The 6,690-nt window shown below is 26.2% G+C and overlaps 3 non-coding genes across 3 annotated transcripts; 1 reads left to right on the forward strand and 2 right to left on the reverse strand.

Moving 5' to 3' along the window:
• Positions 1-584: 584 nt before the first annotated feature.
• Positions 585-665, reverse strand: TRNAL-AAG (transfer RNA leucine (anticodon AAG)). The gene has a single exon. It is a non-coding gene; the product is annotated as a tRNA-Leu (tRNA).
• Positions 666-2,666: 2,001 nt separating this feature from the next.
• TRNAL-AAG (transfer RNA leucine (anticodon AAG)) lies at positions 2,667-2,747 on the forward strand. The gene has a single exon. It is a non-coding gene; the product is annotated as a tRNA-Leu (tRNA).
• Positions 2,748-3,918: 1,171 nt separating this feature from the next.
• Positions 3,919-3,999, reverse strand: TRNAL-AAG (transfer RNA leucine (anticodon AAG)). The gene has a single exon. It is a non-coding gene; the product is annotated as a tRNA-Leu (tRNA).
• Between the last annotated feature and the right edge of the window lie 2,691 nt (positions 4,000-6,690).

Raw genomic sequence — 6,690 nt, forward strand, 5'->3', positions numbered from 1 at the left:
TGTATAAAAAAGAGGTTTATTAGAATTTAAAAATTGAAGTAAACAGACATTTAAAATATATTTTGAATACTTGTTTTCTTTTTATATTTTAAAAAAATATCAACTAGAATTCATTAATGTTTGTAAATAAAAGGACCATTAACAACTGCATCCCAAAAACCCTATCAACAGATTCCAAAAATATTTGCACTTACTTTACAAAAGAGGTAGTTTTCACTAGCAAAAAGATGAGGTATATTAGTATACGCACACTTGACAAAGGTTTGATTTTGTCCAACCATTTTTTAAATATTTGAATAACTATCAAAGCAAAATCTAACACCAATTGTTATAATTGCGCAGCGGAATGTTCGAGTTTGAACAAATACCAAGAGACGGGTTGTCGCAAACTAAATCGCGAGGGGACGACGAACCAAAAAAGAAATTGGTTTGAATTAGAGATTTCAAATCACCACCATAGGTTAATCTACCATAGGTTATTCTAGAAAAACCTATGTCTTCTAAAAACCTAACATTTTATCTCCTTCCATTTTTAGTTTCTAAAATTTTTTGTTAAGATTCTTTAAAAAATAAATAAACCATGTTGTTGAGAGAGGGATTTGAACCCACACCCTTTCGGACCAGAACCTTAATCTGGTGTCTTAGACCAACTCGGCCATCTCAACTTTGATTACTTATCTAAACTTTCAGTATAAGACTATGATTGATTGTAGTTCTATCACGTAAAAATTAAGAAGTAGAGTTGGTAATGGAAGTTGCTCAATTTGTGTAACGAATAACACTTTGCAATTGCTACAAAAATTTCATTTATAATCTTATTCAGCATCTACTAATATTAAAATGTGATACAAAATATTTATAAAGAAATTATATTATAAATGTATACATTTCAAATTATAATACAAATAAAATTTCATGACAACCAAAACATATTTTAAATTTGCAAACATTAATGAATTCTAGTTGATATTTTTTTTAAATATAAAAAGAAAACAAATATTTAAATTAAAATATATTTTAAATGTCTGTTTATTTCAATTTTTTAAATTCTAATGAACCTCTTTTTTATAGACTAATAAAAGTTAAAATACATCACCTCATCAAAATAACACAAAGAACAAATATTCAACTAATAATAATAAAATTTTAATATAGATATTATATATTTTGAACTTCAATATATGTTGGATGGTGATAAAATAAAATTCATGGCAATTATATTAAAATTTTATATTATAGTAAATAAAATTTATTTATACAATTATAGTGATAAAATAATAGTATGATAATGAGTTACAAAATAAAAAACAAATATATCGAATATATCAAAATAGTATTTTACATTATAAGAATAAAAAACAAATTTTATTAAAAAAATTATCAAATGTGTGTCTTTGAAACAATTTGAGAGACCACCGAATAAAATCGCACAAAGAAAAACAAATATATAATTAAGAGTATGATAAAATGAAAAATACTTTAGAGGTTTAAGAAAACTTTTCAAATATCAATATAGTCAATGGTTGAGAAATAACGAAAATTATTTTAGAGAAACAAAATAGTTCTTCAAATTAAACAAAAGTTAATAAAAATAGATTAAGGAAGATAATTTTTTTATATTACCTAGTAAATTAAAGGTTTATGTTATTTAACACTTAAAACATAAATGGTTAAACGTTCTAAGGTGAAAGGAAAATATACAACAAATAAAATAATTAAAAAAATTAGAAATATTCAAATGTGAGACAAGAAATATTGAATTGACATATATCATTTGAACATAATTGCATAATTGTTATGATAAAATGAAAAATATATGAAGATGCAAATGAATTTTGATGTCTAACCAAACAATTAAAAGAAATAAAAAATAGAAAGTGTGTATTAATATATACATATATATATATATATATATATATATATATATATATATATATATGTTTATTATTGACTAATAATTTAAACGGGGACGGGTATTTTGGCGGGCATGGGAACGGGGACGGGACAGATATATACATCCCCATACTCATCCCATACCCAGTTGAAAAAGTCGGGACTTCTCCATACCCATACCTAGTAAATACGGAAATCTCACGTCAAAACGAAGACAGGTTCGGACAATACCCACAGGGGCAAGTTTATTTGTCATCCCTAGTCACTAGGAAACCACAAGCATCTTAAAACCCTAACAGAAGATACATAATTGTCACATGCAACACCCCACTATGAACGAAAAGAAACCATGAAAACATAGCATTCGGGTAAACAAGTCAACTTCGTCTTCGATCTCACTTCACTTTTCTATTGCTCTTCCCTCTTGATTTATGTTTTCATACCTCTCTTAAAACCCTAACCTTTTTTCTTATGTACTTCAATGATGATAATAATAATAATAATAATAATAATAATAATAATACAACTTTCTTATCTGCATAATTATCTCTCTTATCTACATAATTATCTCTCATTCTTATCTGCATAATTATCACATTTTAATATTAATAGATGCTGAATAAGGTTATAAATTAAATTTCTGTAGCAATTGCAAAGTGTTATTCCATACACAAATTGAGCAACTTCCATTACCAACTCTACTTCTAAATTTTTACGTGATAGAACCACAATCAATCACAATCTTATATTGAAAGTTGAGATAAGTAATCAAAGTTGAGATGGCCGAGTTGGTCTAAGGCGCCAGATTAAGGTTCTGGTCCGAAAGGGCGTGGGTTCAAATCCCACTCTCAACAACAAGGTTAGTAATTTTAAAAGAATTTTAACAAAAAAATTTAGAAACTAAAAATGGGAGGAGATATATTTTAAATGTCTGTTTATTTCAATTTTTTAAATTCTAATGAACCTCTTTTTTATAGACTAATAAAAGTTATAATACATCACCTCATCAAAATAACGCAAAGAACAAATATTCAACTAATAATAATAAAATTTTAATATAGATATTATATATTTTGAACTTCATTGGATGGTGATAAAATGAAATTCATGGCAATTACATTAAAATTTTATATTATAGTAAATAAAATTTATTTATACAATTATAGTGATAAAATAATAGTATGATAATGAGTTACAAAATAAAAAACAAATATATCGAATATATCAAAATAGTATTTTACATTATAAGAATAAAAAACAAATTTTATTAAAAAAATTATCAAATGTGTGTCTTTGAAACAATTTGAGAGACTACCGAATAAAATCGCACAAAGAAAAACAAATATATAATTAAGAGTATGATAAAATGAAAAATACTTTAGAGGTTTAAAGAAACTTTTCTAATATCAACATAGTCAATGGTTGAGAAATATCGAAAATTATTTTAGAGAAACAAAATACTTCTTCAAATTAAACAAAATTTAATAATAATAGAGTAAGGAAGATAATTTTTTTATATTACCTAGTAAATTAAAGGTTTATGTTATTTAACACTTAAAATATAAATGGTTAATGTTCTAAGGTGAAAGGAAAATATCCAACAAATAAAATAATTAAAAAAATTAGAAATATTCAAATGTGAGACCAAAAATATTGAATTGACATAAATTATTTGAACATAATTGCATAAATGTTATGATAAGATGAAAAATATATGGAGATGCAAATGAATTTTGATGTCTAACCAAACAATTAAAAGAAATAAAAAATAGAAAGGGTGTATTAATATATATATATATATATATATATATATATGTTTATTATTGACTAATAATTTAAACGGGGATACTCATCCCACACCCAGCCAGCATGCATAATTTTCTCTTGGATAGAAGAAAACAAAGCTTTAATATCCAGCATGCATAATTTTCTCAAGGGTGTCTCGCATAGAATAGAAAAACAAGTCAACTTCGTCTTCAGTCTCACTTCACTTCTTTATGATTCTTTAAAAATTACTAACCTTGTTGTTGAGAGTGGGATTTGAACCCACGCCCTTTCGGACCAGAACCTTAATCTGGCGCCTTAGACCAACTCGGCCATCTCAACTTTGATTACTTATATCAGCTTTCAGTAAAAGATTGTGATTGATTATGGTTCTATCACGTAAAAATTTAGAAGTAGAGTTGGTAATGGAAGTTACTCAATTTGTTTATTGAATAACACTTTGCAATTGCTACAAAAATTTCACTTATAACCTTATTCAGCATCTACTAATATTAAAATGTGATAATTATGCAGATAATAATGAGAGATAATTATGCAGATAAGAAAGAGAGATAACTATGCAGATAAAAAAATTGTATTATTATTATTATTATTATCATTGAAGTACATAAGAAAAAAGACTTATATAGGGAACATTGCATGGAAGCATGCATAACAAATTTCACATGATATCTCCCTTAACTTTGTGTTTGGATGAAACATTTCAATAATTCTAATAAATTAAAATGCATTGCATTTAAATCTCTTACAATTGAATTTCCTTCATTTTCTAAAAAATTTATTTGGGTAGAGTAATTTAAATATCTTACATTTCAATTTCTTGTTTGGACAAAATAATATTATCAAATATTCAATATGAAGAAGAGAATATTTTTTTCAATATAAAATATTTATAAAGAAATTATATTATAAATGTATACATTTCAAATTCTAATACAAATAAAATTTCATGACAACCAAAACATATTTTAAATTTGCAAACATTATTGAATTCTAGTTGATTTTTTTTAATATAAAAAGAAAAAAATATTCAAATTAAAATATATTTTAAATGTCTGTGTATTTCAATTTTTTAAATTCTAATGAACATTTTTTTATACGCTAATAAAAGTTATAATACATCACCTGATCAAAATAACTCAAAGAACAAATATTTAACTAATAATAATAAAATTTTAACATAGATATTGTATCTTTCGAACTTCAATATATGTTGGATGGTGATAAAAAGAAATTCATGGCAATTATATTAAAATTTTATATTATAGTAAATAAAATTTATTTATACAATTATAGTGATAAAATTACAGAATGATAATGGGTTAAAATATAAAAAATAATTATATAAAATATATCAAAATAGTATTTTACATTATAAGAATAAACAACAAATACTATTAAAAAAATTATCAAATGTGTGTTCTTTTTTATCAAATTTAATCGTGTCAATCCTAGTCAAATTTCGGCTGAGTCGGCCCTAACTAAATTCAGTCAAGTCATTCGCGACTAAAATTTGGCCTTACTTAGCTCTAGCCAAATTTCGATTGAGTTGGCTCCAGCCAAATTCAGTCGAGTTGGCCCTAGCCAAATATTTGGTCAAACTCGGTTGAGTCGTCCCCAACCAAATTTGGCCAAATTCGATCAAGTCAATCTGAACCAAATTTTGCTCAGTTTGCACCAATAGAAATTTAACGAATTCGGCTGAGTCAATCCTAGTCGATTATTGGTTGAGTCAGCCCTTACCTTTTTTATCTTGACCAATAAGGAATTCCATAAGTTGTGAAATTTCAATTTCCTTATTTTTTAAGTGAATTTCAAATTCTATTAATTTAGTTATTTGAAATACCTTCTTAAAATTTCTCAATTTTAATTTGCTTTTAATTTCCTTATCCAAACAATTCATTTTACTTCAAAGAAATTCAAATTCTGCAAATGAATGAATTACTTTCTTAAATTGTTTCATCCAAACACACCATAAAGTTATGGTGGGAATGAGTCCAACCATAATTTTATTTCTAAAAAAAAATAGAAGATGAAGAGGATATGGGTTTGGTTAGAATATGCAATTTGAAAACATGAAGGAAGATGTATAAGTTGAAGACACCGTTGTTGCACGTAGCCCTTAACAAAATGTAAGTCAAGCTCAAAATGTTTAGACCTAGAGTGTTTTACGGATTTTGGAAGCTATAAGGATAACACCAAGATTGTCTGAATATAGCTTTGGAATGGTTGAGTGAACACGAAGCTCTATAAGTAAGGAATTTACCAAGATAGATGCAATAACCGATTGTAGTTATTCCAGTCATCTAGATCAATGCCCTAGTTAGAGTCTCTAAAACAAAAAATATGGAGAGCACGAGCAATACAAAGTATGAGACCATTGTTGATAATACCAACAAGATAGTGTAAGATTCTTTTAAAAATCCTAAAATGATGCTCAGGAGGATCATGCATATACTAAGAGGCTGTGTTTACAGAATATGCAATTTTAGGACACGTAATGGTCAGGTATTAACATTACACCATTTTCTACTTTAGACTACATTGAACTAGCCCACATGTACAAAATTATAGCCTAAACATAGAAAAGGCCACAAATATATAAGTGTGGCTTAAAACTACTAAAGGCCACATTTTCTAAATCGTTGATTATTCAAGCAACATTTTTTTAAATGTTGCCCATGGAAAATGTGGACAAAATAATAAAATTGTGGCATTTTCATTGTGTTGTTTCCTTCTCTGTTATATTATGCACCATGAATCTTCTTCATGTCTGTAGATTAAGGAACCTAACGTGCTAACGACTGAAAAACTATTGCGTAAAATAGAAATTAGTCACAATTTTTTATTATTCGTTATATAGTGAGTTTTATTTGTTTTAAACCTTAAGAGCATACAAAAAAAGGTGCCTAACTATTTTAAACAATATAGTAGAATATGTTGATAGTTATAAGCAATAGTTGTAAATATTGATAGTTTACACTGCATTTTTAAAATTATGGTAATTTAACT

The sequence above is a fragment of the Vigna unguiculata genome, chromosome 11, assembly GCF_037176805.1.
Source record: "Vigna unguiculata cultivar grain cowpea cultivar isolate G323 ecotype 2 chromosome 11, ASM3717680v1, whole genome shotgun sequence".
In the NCBI taxonomy this organism is placed as follows: domain Eukaryota; kingdom Viridiplantae; phylum Streptophyta; class Magnoliopsida; order Fabales; family Fabaceae; genus Vigna; species Vigna unguiculata.